Raw genomic sequence first — 23,944 nt, 5'->3', positions numbered from 1 at the left:
GACTTGGACGTCAGTGATAGCACACTGGGAGGATATTTTTCTATAGATCTTGATTTTGTAAGCCAGAAACATTTTAGTTGATGACCTGGAGAAATTTGCTAAAACTTGTTGTTCTTATATTTAGTGTGATCATTAATTTTATGTGCTGACTTGGCTGGCATGGTGCCAGATATGTGGTTAAACATTATTCTGGATGTCTGCATGAGAGTGTTATGGAGATTAACATTTAAATCAGTGGACTTTGATGAAAGCAGATTGCACTCCATAATATGGGTGGGCCTTATCCAATCAGTGGAAGGTCCAAATAGAACAAACGACTAACCTCTGCCCAGCAAGAGGGAATTCTGCCGGCAGACAGACTTCAGACTTGAAGTGCAGTTTTGGCTCCTCATGGGTCTCCAGTGTGATATCTCACCCTGCAGATTTTGAACTTGCCAGTGTTTTGAACTGGGTGAGCCAATTTCTTAAAATAAATCTCTTTCTCTGTCTCTATGTACACATCTTATTTGTCCTGTTACTCTGGAGAACTCTGACTAATACATTTAGAGAAACACTTGTCTCTCTAATCTGGCATTTGGGCCTTACATATTTGTAACCAGACCACCTTGTTTGATGGTTTGGGTCATCATGTGGTATCATCTATCTCTCTAATGCTCTGTAAACACAAAGATGCTTCTCTTTTATTTTGATACAAAAAGAAACATTTTAGTAATAGAGATCATTTCATAATATTATCCTGATGTGTGTTCATCAAATTCTGAGACTGGTACTGCTGACTCTACCTGCTGAAGGGTGAGGCAGGTTTTTGGCTCAGGTGCCAGAGAAGGCAAGAAAGCAAGCATACAGCAACTCAGTTTTCATTTTTTTCTGAAAAATTGCTAGTTATTCTCCTGTCTAGTCCTCCATCTTGCTTTCCCAAGACACTCCCAGTTTCTCTGAATCATCTTCCTTTTTATTGGTTAGGACATTTTCAGTCATGAGTAACAGTAAACTGACTTAAACTAGCTTAAGCCAAAAGAGAATTTTATTGGCTTATGTAACAAAAACAAACAAAAAAACAAAAACAAAAAAAAACCATTTGAGGGGGAGTCCTGGGGTAGGTGAATTCAGAACCTGAAATACATTCACCAGGACCCAGTCTTTCCTCATTTCTCTGCTTGCCTTTCCTATGTGTTGGTGCCATTTTCAGGCTAGCTCTTCCTTAGTATTGGCAAGATGCAATCAGCAGCTCCCAGCTCACATCCTTTTCATTTAACACCACAGGAAAAAAGAGAGTGCTGCCCAAGAGTTCTAACAAAAGTCCTGGGCCTGACTCTCATTGGCCATTTAGGTTATATATCTATCCCTGAACATGCTGATTGACTTACTGCTGGATCATAAGGCCACCTTCATACTTAACTTAGGACTGGCTTTAACCAAGCCACATATCCAAAGAGCAAGGAAGAAGCAGTTTTCTCAAAGGAAAAGGGAAAATAGATTGCAGGGAAACAAAAGTGATAAAATACATGACAACATCCTTGTCAAGTTTGGGTAGCCAGATTGTGTCTGGCAGGTGGGTGAGGAAATAAGAAGCTCAGTCTTGAATAATTCAATTTCTTTATCTTAAAAAAATTATTTTTTGGCTTTATTAAAAGATAATAATTGACAAAATTGAAATATGTTTATAGTGTACAATGTGATGATTTGATAAATGTATACATTATACATGTATATTTATACATACGTACATTCATATACATATACAAGTGCCTGTGAAATATCCCATGGTTCTGGGTTATTGAGATCTGGAAATAGTGAAAGAAGACTAATTACACTTCCTGGAAGGTTCTAAAGTTCTAGAATAGAGATTTTGAATATATTTTGTATTATATTTCCTTATGTTATAGAGCCATTTTCTCATTGACTACTTTATTGTCGGCATCTGGGCCTTCTCCTTGAGTCTTTTCTGTAGTTTGCCATAGTATTCAGAATGAAATACTAGGAGGTATGCTTCATGAGGAAAGGGGTTTAGTCCTTTGCTCACTGTTATATATCCAGTGCCTAGAAGAGTACCAGGCCCATGATAGGCACTCAAAGGATATTTGTTGAATAAATGGTTTGATAAATTGCATATATTATTTTATATCTGGCCTCACCATGAATGGGTAAATGTCATGGTAACAAGTTTTGTTTTGTTTACTATGCTTTTTATGATTCTTTCCAGTTGTTTTAAAACTTTTTTATTTTTAATAAATTTATTTATTTTATTTTTGGCTGCATTGGGTCTTTGTTGCTGTGCTCGGGCTTTTCTCGTTGCGGTGAGTGGGGGCTACTTTTCGTTGTGGTGCGCGGGCTTCTCATTATGGTGGCTTCTTGTTGTGGAGCATGGGTTCTAGGTGCGCGGGCTTCAGTAGTTGTGGCATGCGGGCTCACTAGTTGTGGCTTGCGGGCTCTAGAGCCCAGGCTTAGTAGCTGTGGTGCACGGGCTTAGTTGCTCCATGGCATGTGAGATCTTCCCAGACCAGGGCTCAAACCTGTGTCCCCTGGATTGGCAGGCAGATTCTTAACTACTGTGCCACCAGGAAAGCCCATCCAGTTGAATTTTTTTTAATTAAACTTTTTATTTTGAGATAATTATAGATTCACATGTCATTTTAAGAAATAACACAGACCGATCTCATGTACTCTTCATCCTGTTTTCCCCAATGGCAACATTTTGCAAAACTATAGTACAGTATCACAACTGGGATGTTGAGATGTTGCCATTGATGCAGTCAATCTGGCCGACCTTTTCTGTGTGTGTGTGTGTGTGTGTGTGTGTGTGTGTGAGTGTGCATGTGTGTGTGTGTGTGTGTATGTGTGTTAAATTGTTTCATGCCCACAAATTCTTCCCACCAATATACATGCCCTTTTGCAATGTGACTTTGCTGTTCCCATACTCCAGAGATAAAGTCTCTTTTTCCATCCCCTTGAATTTGGGCCAGACTTGTTTTACTTTGATCAACAGAATGTGGCAGCAGTTATGTTGTTTGAGACTTAGAGTCTTGGCCTCAAAAGACCTTGCATCCTTTACCTTCTCTCTCCATACATTTTCCTGAGACTCCCCCCGCATTTGAAGAATATGGTCTAGTCTATGGGGGATGAGAGACCAGGAGGAGGCAAACTGAGGGGCCCCATCCAACAGCTAGAACCAATACTGGACATGTGAGTGAGGCAGTCTTGGACCTTCCAGTCCAGTCAACTGCCTTGCTAAATGCATGAATAAGCCCGGGTGAAACCAGCAGAGGACCTGCCTAGCCGAAGCTCACATAATTGTGAGAAGTAATAAACCATTATTGCTTTATGTTTTGGAACGTTTGTTACACAGCAGAGGGTATCTGAGACAGCAGCATCCCACATTGAGAATTTTTAGGAATACAGACTCAGATTTTGTTCTTGGATTATGGTATGGTCACTAGCAGATGAGGATCAAACTATGTGTAGTTTGAATATTTTTCCCTTAAATACATTACTTGTCAGTTGCTTTCATCTTGTCATGTTTCTACTCAGCTACGTATCAGGAAAATCTGATTAATACCAACCTTACTTTACCTCTCTCTTTCATTAGCATACAGAAGTTTTAGTGGTATCTGACAAAGCAATTTCATGGTTTCATGTAGATATAGACCCAAGCCTGGTTTCTTAGGTTAATATTTATGTAGACTCAAATCTAGCCAAATAAATGTTTCAGTAGAAAAATCTACATTACCATGTTATAAATATTGAAACCTAGAGTTCAGGCTCAAGAAGAAAATTTAATCTATGTTTTCTGAAAAACATTCAGCTCTTATTACCTTTATTTTTGTGTTGATCCTAATGTTAATAGCCATGATAAATCTTTAGATGTAGTCCAAAATAATGAAAACATTATTTCAGAAATCCCAAGAAAGTATCTGGACATGCAGATATTTCTATGGACAGTAAAAATATGAATGAGTTTATATACACTGGCTCTTTACATCATTTCTCTTTTAGATACGTTAACGATTAATCATATAAACCACTAAATAGATATCTCTTTACATATAGTGGTTAAGAAGTCAGTCTTTGAAGTTAGACTCCCAGGTTTAAAATCTAATCATATCACTTACAGAGTGTAGAATCTTAAGCAGGTTGCTTAATCTCCTTGTGCCTCAGTTTCTACATTTATAAAATAGGGATGATAATAATATGTATCTCAGGTTTGTTGTGAATATTAAGTGGGAAATGTACAATCCCTACCGCATAGTAATCACTCAAATGTTACTTAATACTCCATCTCCTTTTTATTCCTCTTCTGATTGCTGCCATCATTAGCCTTTATTCTCTCCTTGGTTGACCACTAATAGGAACTGTCTTATTCCTAGCTTCTTCTCATAATGCTAGGACTCTGAACGTTTAACAAAAAGTTAATGACTTGTTGTCTGACTTACGCTTTAGATTGTTACAGTTAATAGATGTTTATGATGAGGTCAGCAATGTGTAGTATGGGAGAAACTCCATGGGTTCAGCTGGATCACCATGGTGTGTTCGTTGTTGTCACAGTTTTATCTTCCGTGGATATCCCTTATTCTTTCTATGAGGGAGTAGATAAATAAATATTTCTGAAAATTGCTGCCTCCTAGTCCTTTTGGAATCAGGTGAAGAATAGTCCCCTTGAAGCGGAGATGACTTCTCCTTCTCCTGCTTGTACTTACCTCTCCTTCTCCTATGTATTGCAATCTTGACCCAGTCATTCTACCAAAGTGCAAGGCTTGTTTCCATTTATTGAATCATTGGCTGGGTCATTGACCCCCTTCACATACATGGTGGGGTTGTGTCAGTCTGGGAATGGATGACAGCTTAGGCCTTAACAAGATGCCTCATTGTTTTCTTTAATTTAATATAATTTAATTTTATTATTATTATTTAACATCTTTATTGGAGTATAATTGCTTTACAACGGTGTGTTAGTTTCTGCTGTATAACCAAGTGAATCAGCTATACAGATACATACGTCCCCACATCCCCATATAAGATGCCTGATTCTTTATTCTGAATAGCCGTGATTCATTTTAGCTGCTAAATTCATCACAAGGTACATACATTCTAGGTCTTCCAGATGCACATAAAGCTGCATGGGATGTATCCAAATTCAGAAGTAAATGAAGGGTAAAGTGGTATGCTGACTGCAGTTGGACTAATTTGAATCTGTTTGCCCGCCCTCATTTCTGTGTCACATAGCCATACCAAAGTGGATTCTGTGAAGCTGATTGAATCACAGCATCTAGAAGCTTAGTAAGCGGCCTAAATGTAAATAATGACCCGGGGAGTTTTGCATGGCTAATGAAGGCAGAGTTCAGTGTCCACGATTATGTGGCGCAGCTTTACTGAAACAGCCAATAAACGTTTACAAATCCATTTGATCTACTCCGTTTGCCTGCTCATAGGTGGGGTGATTATATTTCAGTAACAGCCTAGCTCTTTCAGGGAGAACAGCGCGAAGCAAGCGAAACAGTAGACACAGGACGAGTCTGCGCTGACTCCAGGTTTTAAGGATGGTTAATGCACAGTTCTCCAAGTCTTCTGTTTTGTGATCACAGTATCGTCTTTATGAACAAGGAGATTTCTGGCAATGAGTCCTTCAGATAGTTTTGGCTCTAGAAGGAAATGGAGAGGAGAGGGGAGGAAAAAAAGAATACAAATGCTTTGTGCTACGAATGCTGGATCTTTCCATCTGAAATCTGTAAATACTATATAGATTTTCCTGGCATTGAGTTAGGTTTGGCAGATCCTTCATTCCATTGATCTTGAGGGTAATAATACTTACCGTAGTGTAATCCTTAGGAGAAGCAAAAATAACTTCTGACTGAAGAGACATTCCAGTTATTCAAGTCCCTTTGTGACTGTGCTGTTATCTTTATGTTTGTTTTGTCTGACTGTTTCAGTGCAGAAACAGACTGAGAAAAATGTGAAATTTGAAATGGTACAGGGTGAATACCCTAGAAAATGATAAATGCATATGTAATTTTTTACTTTGAATTAGAGTCAAAGTTCATTTCCAAACTAAAAACATAATTAGTTATAATGACAGCCTGTTTTGTTTAGATCACTTTAAATTTCTAAGTGTGTCGCTAAATGCACACAGGTCCTTCGTTTTCCTCTCTTCTCTTGTGTCAATCTTTGCTTAAAGCAAGGACCTCCATGATAGAACAGAAGGGGTCTTTATAAAGCAGTAATCAAACATAATGAACACAATGGGGAGCTTAGGGACTTGGTGCAAATTACGCTTTTCTAGCCTTCAGGTGTATTTAGGTATCCGGACATGCTTAACTCACATCCTGGGTGCTAGGCAGTTTGGGTGTCCCCCTCCCCTCATATGATAGTAGGGCTTTGGGTAAGGCAGTATGAGAGGGATGGAGTGACATACTTGAACTCGCAGTCACCTCAAAGGAGGTTTTTCTAGAGTCAGACTGGCTCAGTCATCCACCTCCCCAAATCTGGTAGAAGGGTTTGGGTCCCAGGACAGAGAAAAATGCCAGTAATTTGACAGATCCATTGAATACTTAAATAACCTGGCAATCTTAGATTAACTGAACCTGATTGTTAGACCTGAGTCTGCTGGGCTGTCTGATTCTATGTCCTCGCCTAGCATTAACCCTAACTTAAGTTTGATTATTCATGCCATTAAATTCCCATCTTTATTTATTTATTTATTTTTCTAAATCGAAGTATAGTTGATTTACAATGTTGCGTTAGTTTCGGGTGTACAGCAAAGTGATTCAGTTATACATACATACATATCTATTTTTTTCAGATTCTTTTCCCTTACAGATTATTACAAACTATTGAGTACAGTTCCCTGTGCTCTACAGTAGGTCCTTGTTAGTTATCTGTTTTGTATATAGTAGTGTGCATATGTTAATCCCAAGCTCCTGTAAAGTCCAATCCTGAACTTTAGCTAGTTCAACTGATAATAGGGAGCTCATGGGATTCCAGAAAATGTGTTTGGGGATTTGAATGTGTTGGCAAAAGCCTTGGGAGTCTAAGGGGAGGGAAAGGGGAGACCATGGGAATTTGCTGACACTGTGGAACTCTCCAACCCATAACTTTGAGAAGAGACTCCTGTGGAGGTGGCCATCAGGCTGAGAAATCAGACAGATCCCAGTGTACGAGGAATAGTGGGATACGTTGTCTGGACCCCCTTTCAGCGGAGGGCTTGTTGCCCTAGCCGGTGGGAGTGACAGTCTGCGGGTCTTGATGGCCTCAGCAGCAGAGAACCAGTCGCCTCACTCCGTGCCACCTTCTCGGGCAGCCCACATTGAATGACTGATCTATGCAGGGGTGTAAAGACCTGAGCGTTTTGGCTCAGCACAGGACAACTCTGACGGGGTTTTTGGGCTTCACATCTCCCTCTGGCATTGACCTGCTTTGATCTCATTTTTCCCCAAAGCACTATCCACACACCAAATTCCGTCTCTGAGTCAGCCTCCCAGAGAGCTCAACCTGAGACACAGTGTGGGTATTTAGCGTCCAGTTGAAAATGCAGCTATGGTTTAGTGAGGAAGAAAGAAAGTGCCCTGATTTGACTTAATGGTTACCAGAGGTGATAAGTGTCAGGGGTAGTGGAGAGTAAATTAGGAGCTTGGGATTAACAGATACACACTACGATGTATAAAGTAGGTAAACAGCAAGGACCTACTGTAGAGCACAGGGAACTATATTCAATGTCTTGTGATAACGTATAACGAAAAAAATCTGAAAAAGAATTTGTTTACTGAGTTGGCCAAAAAGTTCATTCGGGTTTTTCTATAACATCTTACGGAGAAGCCCGAACGAACTTTTTGGCCAACCCGATATTATAAATATAAAACTGAAGCACTTTCAGTTGTACACCTGAAGCTAAACACAATATTGTCAATTAACTATACTACAGTTTAAAAAATGGGGCTTCCCTGGTGGTGCAGTGGTTGAGAGTCCGCCTGCCGATGCAGGGGACACGGGTTCGTGCCCTGGTCCGGGAAGATCCCACATGCCACGGAGCGGCTGGGCCCGTGAGCCATGGCCGCTGAGCCTGCGCGTCCGGAGCCTGTGCTCCGTAACGGGAGAGGGCACAACAGTGAGAGGCCCACGTACCGCAAGAAAAAAAAAATGGTTTAAAAAGTGCCCTACTTTGAAAGGTAGAGAAGGCAGAGATTAAAGTTCTTTGCTCATAGATCCTTTGCCATGTTACCTATGTCAGGTCTAGTTTTTAAAAGTATTTTATCTTAGGGAACTATTGTACTAGAATATCACTAAACAATTACCTTTTTCAGTGAATTCATGGGAAAGCCTGCCACTTAACTCTATCCCCTAAAAGTGGGATTTCTTTAAGAAGCTTGCAACCTGGTCACAGGGAAAAGAGACCAGTATGGCAGAAGGGAGCGAGACATTAATAACAGCAGAAGTGAAAGACAAGGTCTGCAGCCTCCCCTGCCTGAAGCCCTGTTATATGACTTCTATTTGCTGTGAATCCTGTGGTTGGAGACAAAGCTCTTGAAGTCACAAGGAATTTTCTGTTTTCACAGTCCTTACTCCTTTATTAAAGGAATATTATTTGCAGCCTGGTCTTTTCTACTAGAGCATAAGTTCTTTAAGGGCATTGTCTCAATTTGGGTTACCCTGGAAGCAGACCAGGAAATAAAGATTTGAATGCAAATAGTGGTGGTTTTGTTTTTGTTTTTCCCCAGGGAGATATACAGGGAACACCGACAGGAGGTGGAAAAGTAATAGAGCAAAGGAGAGGAGGGCCAATAAAATGTCCATCATTAAGTCTGTTGTAGTGGGCCACCCATGTGTCTCGCCTTATGCTCCTCAAGTGTCATGGGAGCTGAGTATTTATATACCTCCTGTTACTCAAAGATTGAGGGCTGCTGGGGAGGGGGTGAGGGTCAAGGAGTAGGGGTGGAGGGATGGGAAGTGGAAGAGGCATCGGAGGTGTTAATTTCCTGGCACTTCTGGCTTTTGTGCTATGAAAGAGTATTGTTCTAGAAGAATTTCTCAGGCTCAGAGGTGTACATACTAGTGATGGAAGTTGGAAGACACCAAATCAGTGAAGTCCAAACACTATGGGTGTTGGGGGAGAAGCTGACATTGACGATGACTCAGGAATGAATTACATTATTCGTTCTTTTCCCCCCAAATTAATTAATTAATTTTGGCTGAGCCAGGTCTTAGTTGCGGCATGCAGGATTTTTTTTTTTTTTTTTTTTTTTTAGTTGTGGCATGCAGGATCTTTAGTTGCGGCATGCATGTGGGATCTAGTTCTCTGACCAGGGATCGAACCTGGGCCCCCTGCATTGGAAGCGCAGGGTCTTACCCACCAGACCACCAGGGGATTCTCACATTATTCATTCTTATGTTTCCCCTGACGTGCACTGCGCCTGGTACACAGTGTGTGATCAGTTGTTATTCTTTCTATTTCTTAAACATGAGACAAGGCTCAGCTTTGCGGTCCTTGGGTACTGGGATCTGAGACTCCCAGTAGGCTTGGGAAAATGAATGTGCTATGACTCAGGTCATCTCTTGTTTCTGGAAGCGAGACTGGAGAGGGCCAAGCACACTCAGACCCAGTTCTCAGAGATTAATGTAATACTTGGTTTCCCTGATAAGCTTTAAATTAAAGTTGGAAATTGCCTAGTGCAATTCATAAAGGTGCATACACAAGAAGGGAGAAAAAAAATTCTGATTACAGTTTTATTTGCTGACACCCCTTAACAATTTATGTTTGAGCGCTGTTTTGCTAATTAATGGCTGCTCGAGAAATGCCATGTGTCAGCAATGAATCACTTACTTTTGTTGCTCTTCAGTGGTATATGGATAATGAACAAGGACAAGTCATATAATGAAAGCTGAAAATAGCCCAGCTGTGGGACAGAGGCTTGTCAATAGGAAAAGATATTATATTTGCCAGTATCCATACCAGGCTTTTAAAAGTTAAATTAGTTAAAGCATAAGAGGGAACTTTATTGACATCTGTAACCCAATAACCAAGGTACAGAGGACAGGTAGAGTTAGCCTCAGGGACATTTGGGACCGGGAAGTAGAAAACCATCTAGATTCCCACTTTCCAGCTCTCATCTCTGCCTCTTTCTGTTTCTTTCATTCTCTCACACTGGCTTTTACAGGGGTTTGGGGCCGTGGCTCTTGGTAGCTTTGGGCTCACTGCTAGCACCTCTGTGCCAGAAAGGAGAGGGCTCTTCTTCTCCACTCAATCTTGAAGTATTTCAAGGCAAGACTAACTGGCCCTGAGAGTCAAATGGCCAAGGAAGTGGACCCCAGTCTTTAGAATCTTCTCAGCAGAAGCGAGAAGTGCCCTTGTGGGTGAAAAAGACAAAAGATTATAAACTATAAGTAGCAGTGCAAGGAAGTAAGTGATTGAAAGTCCAGGTGAACAGTCTGGATTGAAACCGCCATTGTAGTTCAGAGAAAGGGAAGGGAATTGTTCAGGTGGTTGAGGAGGGCAGACTTGAACTGGATTTGATTAATGGGTAGATAGGAGAGAAAAGGGCATTTTCTATAAGTGATACTAAATGAACAGGGCATGGGTTCAGGATTCAACGCGTGGTGCAGGGCGCTAGGGAGACTGGTCTAGCTGAAGCAGGGCTGGTCTGTGCTTGGGAGGAGAAGGGAAAGTGTAGAAGAGAGAAAAGGACAGCTATGACTGTCAAGCAGGAAAATCACAATAGAATATTGAGCTAGAGTAATATTAATAATAATGGTAATAATAGCAAATACATATATAGCACTATGGGTCAGGGACTATTTTAAGTGCATTATATAATAGTAAGTTATTTAGTCCTTATAATAACGCTATAAGTACAATTATTCTTCTCTTTTTGCAGAGGTGGAAACTGAGGCACAGGTCTTCTATGGTCAAAGTCTTATAGCTAATGAGTGGCAGTCTGGCTCCAAAGCCTGTGCTTTCACTGCTATGCTCTACCGTTTAAAGGCAATACATCCGAAGCTTAAAGCTTAATAACACCTGATATTTGTATGGTGTTTTACATGCTACAAAACACTATTGCTTACATTACTTTATTTGAGTTTCATAACAATTCTGTGAATTCAGTAGAATAGGCATTTATTTCTGTCCCCATTTTATTTTTGAGACCATTAAAATACACCTCGCTCATCCCAAGCAATCTCTCTAAATGTACATGGCTGGAAAGTGATTGGACTCAGACTAGAGTTCAGAGCTCCAGAGTCTGGTTGGGTTTTTTGCCTCATTGCCTGAACATTAACGTATTGCTGGTGGATGACATTGTAATGTGGGCTTGGGGAGGAACCAGAGGTGTACAGATGATTCAAGAAACGTTGGAAACATTGAAGGGAGAGGTGGTAAGAGTCTGAGTTACAGTAATTCTGTTTACTTTCCAACTCAGAAGGAGGACATTTTGTAATTTTAAAAATGAAACTCAATGCTTATACCTCAATAAAAAAAAAAATATGGAAAAAAATTAAACTCAATGTCTTCTGATTTCCTGAAAAAGCAAAACTAATCATATGCAGATTTTTACTGAGGAGAACTCATTTAAAATATTGAAATTGTCTACTTTAAAAAATTAAACATTGCAAACCTACACTTTAATTCAATAACTGAAAAATACAAAAAATATTCTTCAGTTTTTATTAATTTTAATTAAACAAAAAGGCAAATTAAAAAGAAAAGTGAAGAGAAAGAGTCAAAAGTGAGTCAAGGGCTTCCCTGGTGGCGCAGTGGTTGAGAGTCCGCCTGCCGATGCAGGGGACACGGGTTCATGTCCCGGTCCGGGAAAATCCCACGTGCCGCGGAGCGGCTAGGCCCGTGAGCCATGGCCGCTGAGCCTGTGCATCCGGAGCCTGTGCTCCGCAACGAGAGAGACCACAGCAGTGAGAGGCCCAGGTACAGGAAAAAAAAAAAAAAGTGAGTCAAAAGGAAATATACATTGCGAGAATAACAGATAGGGAAAGACAGGAGAGAGGAAAACAGGATGAATGAGGTTATGTACATGAAAGAAACTAGCACACAGCCTGGCACACATTCTCATACACACACTTCTCTCTCTCTATATAGTTTCTAAATAACACCTGATATTTGTATGGTATACAATTATATACACAATTTGTATGGTATATAATTATACAATTGTATGTGTATATATGTGTATATATATATATACACAACTTGTATGGTATTATATATATAATATATATATTATATATATATTCAGTACATTTTTAGATGTGTTTTGGCCTGCAAAGTTCCATGTAAATGACTTTTATAGTGCTGATTCCTCAGAGACCTTTCTTGCATCCTTGGGTATTTATGAATCCTATTCTTATGATAGGCAGAAGGAGCCAACATAGTAGACATTTCCACATTATAACAGCATTGATAATTTACTTATTCACTCCATTCATTCACTCATTCACTCACTCATTCCACAAACATCTCCCATTTGCCACATACTATTGTAGGTGGTCCCGGTGCTCATAGAACATTTTTTGAACTATATTAGAAGATATGATGGTCTAACAGTATACTATCCCCATAAATTTCCTTTAATACGTTTTTTTAGGGTTTTTGGTTTGTTTGTTTTTTCATTGTCAATCATCCTGAGACTGCCCCCTTGTTGACAGAAATCTATCTGGTATTGTGATGCCTTTGGTACAAATGGAGTATATTTTCTACCTCACTTTGAGGAGCAAAATGCAGCAATAACCTAAATATCTGTCAGAATACTTGGGAGCACAGGACATGGGAGAAGCCTCCAGGGTGTAGCTGTGATACTGCGACTCCATCCCTGGATCCTTTTGTTGATTGGATGTAGGTAATGAGGTGAACTCGCTCTGAGCCCTCCAGAGTCTCCAGTGGAACTCTCCTGTTCCCTGTCTTCAGGGGAGAGATCTACATTGGTGCAGCCTGGAGCTAATCCTAAAGGTGCCTGTGGCGTTTGGAGATGCAGAATTTTCACCCTCAAAGCTACTGTGGTTCTTGAGGATCTGACCGAACTACCGGATACCACAGAGAGACTCTGCAGGACTGAGAAGTAGCAGTGGCTTTGATCATTTGCTGAGAATTTAAAACGAACTTTTTATCGTGCTTCTTTAGACATTTTGGAAATGTATTATCATTTAAGCAATGGATTTAGGTAAACTTATTGAAGAGTGCTTCACTTTTCACTTGTTGAATTAAAGGATTGTTATACTTCCTTGGAACCAAATACTTTGATAGTCCAATTTATAATGTTACCTTCTGCTCTTCCTTACCCCCTCTGGCAGTCAAGTATGAAGAATTGGCTATACTTCAAATTACAAAATTATTGTTTCCTGGTAAAATGCCAGGGACAGTCCATTGATGGCATAGCACTGATATTCAACCAAGTGAACTCTGGGAAGTGGTTCCCATCCCAGTAAGTGAGAAAAAACAAGCATGGTCTAGCCCCATCCCAGTAAGTGAGAAAAACAAGCATGACTTATTCAGGAAAACAACAATCATTAATAGTGGAACTGATGATTACAGGGTGGTAAAACTGGTTTTTATCTGAAGAGACGTATTTGTAAGAACAAAGTTAGTTAAGGAGCTGACAGGCTGAATTTTCTTTTGGTAAAGGCTGAACCTTTCAGAAGAGCAGCTCTTACCCTTCAATCCCGAATAGAAGAGAGGAAGGAAGATATGGATGGTTTTCAGTTTTTGCAAATGTTGACAGAATAGTCAAAATATAATATGATGGTTTTTATGAACTCAGAGCACCGATACATATATCTGTTCATGCTAACATCATCTTATTTGCAAAATGGACACTGTTTGTTTTTGCAAGTAGTCAGCTGAGCTAATGTGAATGCCAGCTTCTTCTGTGATGTTTCAGCTTTAAGAGAGTTGCATTAATGGAGAGCAATTATGGTAATTTGAATTAGGAATGGAATTATGGTAATTGAAAACTTCTGTGGTGACAGGTATTTGTGAGACCTGTTCTGTTGCAGTTGAGAACTGCTATTAAGCTCATGGTAATTAGCGTTTTCCCCCTTGAAATGGTTGAAAGAATAAGGGAACAGAAAATTTGACAGTGTGAGGGGGGAACTGGCAACAACATCAGAACCTATGGTCAACACAAAGAAACACAAACACACTGATAGTCTTGGGTTTTTTAAAAAGAGAGAATCAGAAGAAAATCACAGCTTTGTTTGGGGCACTGGGGAGGCTAAGCATTTATGGTGTGGGTCTGCAGTATAGAGCAGAATTTGCAACAGAAAGGTGGAGCACAGAAAGCCATTCTTGTTTTCTGGCTTTATTTCCAAACCAAATTGTTGTAGAGAGCTTTGTAGGTCCTCACAGTCCAGAGCAGTAGAAAGCTATGACAAGCGAGCTGAATCAGTCCGCCACGTTCATGCAGCCTTTCAACCAATGTTTCTCAGTTGCCTACTATGTGCTGGGCGATGTGCCAGGAACTAAAGATGTAAATAAGACAAGGTTCCTGCCCTCACAGAAATTTTCCAGTCACTTGTAAAATTGAGATCAATTTGCTTCCACCTTAAAGGCAGGGGAGCATTCTCTCAGAGCCAGAGCTATATGCCTGGCTTCCTTCATCTTGGGAGGGCTAAAAATTCTATTTTAGCTCTTAATCCCTTAGACTTTGTTCTTATCTTCGTGATTTCTCTTGAGGTCTCTAAGGACGGCAAAATGTTAGAGTGTCTATAAATTAGGATATGCTTAGCTGCAAAGAACAGAATACCTGACTGAAAGTATATATGTGTGATTTACTAAACTCACATAATCAGTAGGAAATTCCAGAGTTAGTGTAGTAGGTCAGTGGTATCACCAACAATCCAGGCTTCTACTCTACCTAATCCACCATTGTCTATGTTGGCAGTGTCTCCCTAAGGGTAACGTGGTGGCTACCAAAGCTATAAGCTAACATCTTTATATAATAATGTTCTGAGCAAGGAGAAAGGGGACAAGAACAAAAGTAATTTTCCTTTAAGAGGGGGAATCATTCCTAGGGGAAATTTTTTTTCTCTCCCGAAACCACTAGGAGACTGCCCCTTATGTTTCATTGGCCAAAACTAGGTCACATGCCTACTCTTAAAACTTTAATTGGCAAATGGGAATAGCATTGGCATGACTACTTAGACAATTCGCTACTTATTGCCCTTGGCAGGGTACATCCCCCTTCTATCAAAATCCAGCTTCAGTTAACAAGGAAGAGGAAATGTGGCTTTGGTTACACAGGCATCTGTGTGGAATCAGAGATGATGGAAAAGCCTGCAGATACGTTTCCTGTCCTTATATATCTCTAATTTTTCCTCTGGGTCAAATGATCTTTCAAATATCTTTCTATAAAAATGCAAATGCTTCTGGGAATGGCACCACATATAAGTCCCTAATATCTCAGTCTGTTGGATAAACTTTAGGAGGGAAAAGTGGGTCACCACGCAATCACTGGGAATCTACAAATTTAAGATGAGGTTAGTACTGAAAAATGGGAAAATTATGTAGAAATTTGAGATTGAGAGTGCTGAGGAGACATTTACCTTTTGTAATAGTTTTACCAATCTTCTATGTGGAATTTGATGACCTTGTCCAAAAGAGGTCATTTTTATCGAACTTTTATTGTCCTTAGAGCACTACAATAAGTCCCCTACATACGAACCTTCAAGTTGAGAACTTTCACAGATGGGAACGTGCATGCCGGCCCCTGGATGCCAGCTGCTGTACTGCACTACTGTGCTTTTCAAGGTACTGTACTGTAAGATTAACAATGTTTTCTTTATTTTTTGCGTTTGTTTTTTTATGTATTATTTGTGTGAAAAGTATTAGAAACCAATTACAGTACAGTACGACATAGCCGATTGTGTTAGTTGGGTACCTAGGATAACTTTGTTGGACTTACGAACAAATTGGACTTACAAACACACACTCCTAATGGAACTCGTTCGTATGTAGGGGACTTACTCTATCTCGTATGGGCATTTAACCCCTATAACAATCAGATGAGATAAGACTGTCTTTGTAAGTGAGGAAGATAAGGTACTGAGAGATGAAAAACATGTAGGGATTCAAACCCACCCAGGCCTGAACCAAAGTCCACTTTTTTTCCATTGCACCACATTTCTTCTCAAAGCCCAGCACAGAAGTAAAGTTATTTGAGTCTGAGGAGGTGATTCACTAGGGTTTTCTGTCTGTTGTGAACTTCCTTGTTATTCAATGCCTATATAACATACCTCTCTGGACCAGCATGATTACAAACACATTGGGAGAAAAATTTGAAACTGTACCTATCAGATATCTGAGATTAAATAACACTAGGTTCTTTTGATAAGATACAGGCAATTAATATCCTGACTCTAGGTGATGCCATCATTGCTGTCCTTCAAAGATTTACCTCATGTGAACCATGGGTAGGAGATTTTACCCTGAGCAGAGCTATTTCAATATAGAAAAAGGGAAGACATAGTGATCTATAGCTCCAGTAGAAACGGTAGTTTTGTAAACACATCTAAATGGCTAGTGTTACTGTTTTAATGGGAGAAAATGATGGAAAATAGGGTGAAATCCCAATTCACTCAAGTGAGAACTATGTTCTGTGAAGTTGGCAAGTGCAAGTGTGTCTCTTTTCCTGTCACTCCTAAGCAATCTCTTTTTGTGAGATGCTTCATGTAGACTTCAGTTCAGCAGAGGGTAATTGACCAAGTCAACTTTGCCACAGTCAATGCTTGTCATTACCAGCGATCCCACGTTTTCTGCCAGGAATCTGAGGCACAACTCAGTTAGTGGAGTCCCTCTTTCAAAGGACGAGTGTTTTCTTGCTGCTGAACATTAACTCATGTTACAGATGTGATTGAAACAGTGAAGTAGTTCCATCTCAGAGAGGAGCGAGACTGGCTGGTTCTTTGATGACACGATTTCTGCATCCTGATGATTTTTGCCAGATATGTGAGTTTGCATGTGTTTGACAGCTCCTGGCAATAAAAAGACTGTACACAGAAGAAGAATCTATCGTGTATTAACTGTTCCTGCTCGTACTCTTTAACAAACAAACAAACATACAAAACATATAAAACCTTCCCTCAGTAACTCAGAAAGGTCACTTATTTTTCTTGAGTCCTTATAAGTAGAAAGCAGGATGAAACAGTTCATTGTACTGAGAAGAAAAATCTCATTTGGGAGTGTGAAAGAACAATTTGACAAGTATCTCCACAGTTCTAAGGTCTGAGGAAGAGAAATGACAACATTTTATTATAAAGTAAAGAGACGTATTTATTATTTATTTCATTTTATTTATTTTTGGCTGTGCTGGGTCTTAGTTACGGCACGCGGGATCTTCGTTGAGGCATGTGGGATCTTTCCTTGTGGTGACTTGTGGTGCTCAGGCTTCTCTCTAGTTGTGGCGCGAGGGTTCCAGAGCCCACGGACTCTGTAATTTGTGCCACACGGGCTCTAGTTGAGGCGCGGAAGCTCAGTAGTTGTGGCGCGCAGGCTTAGTTGCCCCGCGGCATGTGGGATCTTAGTTCCCTGACCAGTGATCGAACCCGCGTCCTTGCATTGCAAGGTGGATTCTTTACCACTGGACCACCAGGGAAGTCCCTATAAAGTACTTTATTTTTCTTTTTGCGGTACGCGGGCCTCTCACTGTCGTGGCCTCTCCCGTTGCGGAGCACAGGCTCCGGACGCACAGGCTCAGCAGCCATGGCTCACGGGCCCAGCCGCTCCGCGGCATGTGGGATCCTCCCGGACCGGGGTACGAACCCGCGTCCCCTGCATCGGCAGGCAGACTCTCTACCACTGCGCCACCAGGGAAGCTCCTATATAGTACTTTTAATTTTGGTAATTAGGAGCAAGAGCACTAGTATTACCTGAAAGACAGTCAGAAGGGAAATGGATTTCTGGTCGAGTTTGCTGAGCTTGGAGGCTCCTGATGAACTTTTGCAATAATAATTAATACAATACTTCTGAGACATTTTTAGCCTTACCAAAAATTATTTTTCTCTGCCTTGTTCTTCTTTCAGATAAAATAATAATGTTTACCACTTAGCTGGCATCTTTCATTCCGATGGGTCCCCTGGTTCTTAAACAATTTTTCTGTCTCCACATATGCGAATATGTGTCTACACAGAGTCATTTCAGCAATTGCCAAAAATTTCAGCAATCCCACTGGGTAGCATGTTGCAGCTGTTCAGTATGATCTAGCAAAGCTACATAGTGTTTGAGAGGAATAAAGTAAAAAAAAAAAAAAAGAAAAGAGAAAAGAATCCCAAAGTTAAAGCCTAGTGTTAGTGTTCTAGGAAGAATCTGGCAGGCAGAAATGTGTACATACACAAAAGGATCTGCTCAGACTATATCTATTCCTGCTTCTAATACATGAACTATGGAATATCTGGGTCCCAGGAGGGGATTGCGAAGTTGGTTTTAAAGTTCCTGGAAATAGGCTGTTGTCAGCAGGAGGGTTTCCGGATGCTGTACTGGGACATCCATTCAGCAATGACACACAGCAGTGTGTGCCACTTCATTGAATTAGCAGTATACTTCCTGTAACGTGCTGTTTTGCTTGGAGGTCTCACGCAAGGACTGGCCATCTCTGCTATTTAGGTTTCAGGAGCTGATAAGTAACTGTGATTAGCCATTCAGATTTCATCTGACAAGCAATAAAATCATTTAATTGCTTTAAAAAGACATGTACATTCACAGCATTGGTGTACTTGGAATTTGAAAAATGGTGACTGATTTTCTCCAGTAAATAGAGCAGTGCTTGGCCATAGTAGGAACCATCTATTAAAGGAGTGAATAAAAGCTTTGAATTCCTGATGATAACAGCTCTCTCATTTATGTGGTGTTAAGTACTTTTCAGTGCACTTTCACGGATATCAACTTTTTTGATCTCAATGATATTATACTGGACTTAATGTGATATTGTAAATGTCAGAAGAATTTCACGTAAGAAATTCATCATACTGAGATCACCTCCGTTTCTCTTTGGCAAGCCATTACTAACACTCCTAGATGGGTTAAACTTCTAAGACCTGCTCTGCTCACACCTCATTCTATGGGAAACTGCCTGGTTCAGAGACTCTCTTGCCTGTCAAGCCACATTTAAATGATTTGATCCTTTTCCATTTTGTTGCCTCTTAAGTCGGCTTCCTGGTCTTGTGTGGACCTCAGAGCAGGTATATTTATTACCCAAGAGAAGCCATTGCGTAGTCTGGGCAGTGATGTTTGACCTGTGTCTCTGTTTCCAAAGAGGAGTTGAAGTAGGTGATTTTCCTCTTAAGAACTTGAAATTAGAAGCATGGGGAAATTTTTCCAGCTACCAGGGAAGCTGAAAATGGAATGAAGCCATGAGTTAAGCGTTGGCTGGAGCAAACCAGAGCCATGTGATGACTTTGACAGAGTCAACCGAGAGAGCTGCTTTGTGGGGATGAGAAGGGAACAAATATACAGAGAATCTGAGACATCACATATTGCTGAAGGTCCCTGAGAAAGAGATGGAGAATCATGGTGACAACTTTTTCTTCCATCTGTGTGCATTTTTATAATGCACCCTTTATTTCATGATGTGGCATAATAAGGGTTCTTGGTCTTCACAGTCAAAAGAGTCAAAAGAGATGTTGGCATGATATGTATTTGCTGACGAAAATAGAGTGACCCATAGGAAAGATGATGATGGGCTTGAACTTCTCTTCCTGGGTGGGATGTTGCAGTAATTGACATCATGGCTTTGGGAGGAATAAATTAGCAGTTGCCTTGTAAGATGGCATCAACTTGCTACAGGATATGGGTCCTCTATTTTATTCATCAGAGAGCTTAGGTGCTGCTCAGCATACGGTTTATAGCAGCTTCCTTTCCCTCTGGGAGCTTATATTCTAAGTCAGATAGTTCTTTGTTAAGATCTTACCTTAGAATTCTTTGACCAGCATCTTCATTGGCTCTTCCAGTCTCTGTGTGGTTGATCTTCCAGACCAAGGGTGACTTCAGGTCTCGTAAATTTAGGGAAATTAGGGGGCAAGAGTGATACCTTCCTACTTCTGAGAGGGTTAGTTTTATGCCACAGGCTCCTGGAACTATCATTTTGCAGCAACATGGAGGGTCCTAGAGACTATCACACTAAGTGAAGTAAGTCAGACAGAGAAAGACAAACACCATACGACATCACTTATATGTGAACTCTGAAGTATGACACAAATGAACTTATTTACAAAACAGAAACAGACTCACAGACATAGCAAACAAACTTATGTTTACCAAAGGGGAAAGGGGGTAGGGGGGATCAATTAGGAGTTTGGGATTAACAGATACACACTACTTTATATAAAATAGATAAACAAAAAGCTTCTATTGTATAGCACAGGGAACTATATTCAATATCTTGTAATAACCTATAATGGAAAAGAATCTGAAAAAGAATAGATATATGTATATGTATAACTGAATCACTTTGCTCTACACCTGAAACTAACACAATGACGTAAATCAACTATACGTCAATTTTTAAAAATTGAAAAAAAAAACGAATTGTAAGGAGCAAGGGGGGAGAATATGGGCTCAGGAGTTTGTTTCTATGGCGGCTTGTTCCCTGTCAACCTAACTAAGCCAGAACCGTGTTCCGCAGAATTCTTCTCCTGATATAGTTCCGGCATGGTTAGTGTTAACCAAAAGAGAAATGTGACCGAGATTCGGAAGGTGGAAGTGCAGCAGTAGCCAGGTGTCAGTGTAGGGCCAGATACTGTTGCTGAACTGCTTACCTGGTTGGTGTCAGGCAGCAGCCAGGTCAGCTCCGTGCTTCCTCTCTCCTTTCCTCTCCCCACACCCTCCTTCAGCTTCTCTGAATCCCATCTTGGGCTCTGTGGCGAAGGATGCCTATTATCCTGCATGTCGCGCACAGCATCCAGGATGGAGGTGGTGAGAGAAATGAGGGTCCCAGTTCTTGTAAATTCCGTTTTGTTCTCACGGCTTCCAGCTTGTTTTTGCTCTCCCCCGCTTCACACCTGGATTTCCTTCTGCGCTACCTGCCCTCCCTACTGACTTCGGGCCCAGCACCAGAGGCAGAAGCAGCTGCTAGCACAGTTGCCTAGGTTTTCATCTCTACAATCAATTTCTTATTCTGTACCATTCATTGTGGTTCTGCTTCTCTGGTTGAACTCTAACTGATACAGCTTCTTATTAAATCAGTGCTCATCCATTGGTTTAATTTATTCATTGATTAGTTATGACATTAACATTTTGCACCACAGAAGAATTTTAGACAGGGATAAGCAGACTGGCCACTTTTTAGCAAATATGTAGCAGCAATTTCTTTGCTGAAAAGATTTCCATATTTTAAGAAATGTTTTCCTGAAGTAGAACATCATGTCCAAGAAAGCGACTTTGTAAAAAAGAATTTCCAGGGAGTTCTTTTTCTAGAATGGTAATGTTTATATTTTAATTGCTTTATTAAAGAACAGGTGATTTTTCACTGTTAGCCAAACTCAAAACACTTAGTTGGAGCAATGTATGGTGGACATTTGAAAGAAAGTCACTTTGGATATTTGAGACCTCTGTGTACACAAGGCTCTAGAGGTTATCACTATCTAATCCCAAAATAGGTCTTCTATATGAAGGTGGAAATTTATGACCCTAATTATATCTGTTTTTTAAAAAAATTATTTATTTATTTATGGCTTTGTTGGGTCTTACGTTGCTGTGCGCCAGCTTTTTGTAGCTGCGTCGAGCCAGGACTACTCTTCGTTGTGGTGCACAGGCCTCTCATTACATTGGTTTCTCTTGTTGCAGAGCACGGGCTCTAGGTGTGTGGGCTTCAGTAGTTGTGGCTCGTGGGCTCTAGAGTGCAGGCTCAGTAGTTGTGGCACAAGGGCTTAGTTGCTCCGTGGCATGTGGGATCTTCCCAGCCCAGGGATCGAACCCGTGTCCCCTGCATTGGCAGGAGGATTCTTAACCACTGAGATACCAGCGAAGCCCGATATCTTTTTCCTTTTAATAACATGAAATTTCAAACCTAAATATTGTTTAGGGATATATTTAAATATATAATGAACATCCTTTTAAAATATAACTGCCTAGTATTTCTTACTTTAAAGAATACTGTGAGGGGAAAAAAAGAGAAAGCCAGCAATAAGCCAGTACTGTCCTGGATTATACTTCTAAAAGAGGGAAATATTCAGTTCTAATGCCTGGCTGCCACTGTTAAGCTGGTAGACAATCCAACATTTATGTATCTGAGGTTTTAAAAATTAAGTTTAGGGTTTCCCTGGTGGCGCAGCGGTTGAAAGTCCGCCTGCCGATGCAGGGGACACGGGTTCGTGCCCCGGTCCGGGAGGATCCCACGTGCCGCGGAGCGGCTGGGCCCGTGAGCCATGGCCGCTGAGCCTGCGCATCTTGGAGCCTGTGCTCCACAACGGGAGAGGCCCGTGTACCACAAAAAATAAATAAATAAATAAAAATTAAGTTTAAAGTATATGGTATGATCCTGTTTACTTCCAACCCGATGGAAACAAGTTATAATAGGGCTGCAGACACCAGCATGAACTGGATTTGATATGCTGGGCAATGGGAAGCTACTGTAGGTTTTCCCCCTCCCTCCCCCTCCCCCCAGCTTTACTGAGTTATAATCCACATATAACATTGTGTAAATTTAAGGTGTACAAGGTGTTGATTTGATACATGTATATGTTGCAAAATGATGACCACAATGAGGTTATTTAACACATCCGTCACCTCACATAATTACCTTTTTAAATTTGTGGTGAGAACAGATCTATACAATTATCACCTCTATAGGTTCTTGAACAGGGAAGTGAAAGCAACATTTCAGGATGATTAGTCCTGTGGAGACAAGAAAGATGGGTTAGAAATGATGCTTGAGTACAAGAGTAATTAAGTAGATTTTAAAATATTTTTTTCTATTGCAAAACTAATATATTCTTATTAGAGGAAATTTAAAAACTCATATAAGTAAAAACAAGGAAATAAAGCCCAGTAAATTATCATTGTTGAATCCCAATGTTAGTATTTTGGTATATTTTCTTCTATTTTTTTCCTGTTTATGGTTACATAGTTGTAATTATGATGTGTATATGATTTTTATCCTGATGTTCTTTTCATTTAATATTGTTGAACATCCTTGAAATTTATCAGAGATTCATATCGAAAGTTTTGATGTTTACATTCGTTAATACCATTTGAGCATGTATTTTTACCTTTCTTTTTTACAAGTTTATTAAGGTAGAATTTTGTACAATAAATTTTTCATACATAAAGTAGGCAATCTGATGAGCTATGACAGATATATGCACACATGAAACTACCATCACAATCAAGATATGGAACATTTCCAACATTCCCAAAGGTTTTATCATGCCCCATTACAATTATACCTCCCCAGGCAAGCACTCTTATTTTCTACCATTGTGTGTATTTTCTAGAATTTTATATGAAAGGGCTCCTACAGGATATACTGTGTGTTTTTTTTTTTTTTCTTTTGGTCTAGCTTCTGTCATTCAGCCTAGTGCATTTGAGACTCATCGTGTTGTTACATGTATCCGTAGTTTTTACCTTTTTATCACTGACTGGTTATGCTGTTGTACAGCATGTAATTTTCTTCATAAAATGTCCAGAGAACAACAAAACCACACTGAGATTCAGATGCCAGGCACCTCCTGTATACATTTGACTCATGGTGCCTGTGACTTAAATTCAGCCCTCAACATAATTATATATTTTCATAAATCATAGAATTTGAGGTCATTTACAAATAAAGAAAATCCCTGACTTTAAATTCATTCACTTATTCATGCATTCATTCAAGATATGTAACTTTGCTAGGTACTTCTAGGTACTTGAGCTACATCAGCAAACCAAACAACTTTTCCTTGTTGAGATCATATTGTAATAGGAAAAGATAGGAGATTATATTTCTAATAAGTAGTAAATATAAACATGTAAATCATCTAGTTTTGT

This window comes from Phocoena phocoena, chromosome 11 (genome assembly GCF_963924675.1).
Source record: "Phocoena phocoena chromosome 11, mPhoPho1.1, whole genome shotgun sequence".
Taxonomy (NCBI): domain Eukaryota; kingdom Metazoa; phylum Chordata; class Mammalia; order Artiodactyla; family Phocoenidae; genus Phocoena; species Phocoena phocoena.
The sequence above is the reverse complement of the archived record's forward strand: the minus strand, read 5'-3'. Positions refer to the sequence as shown.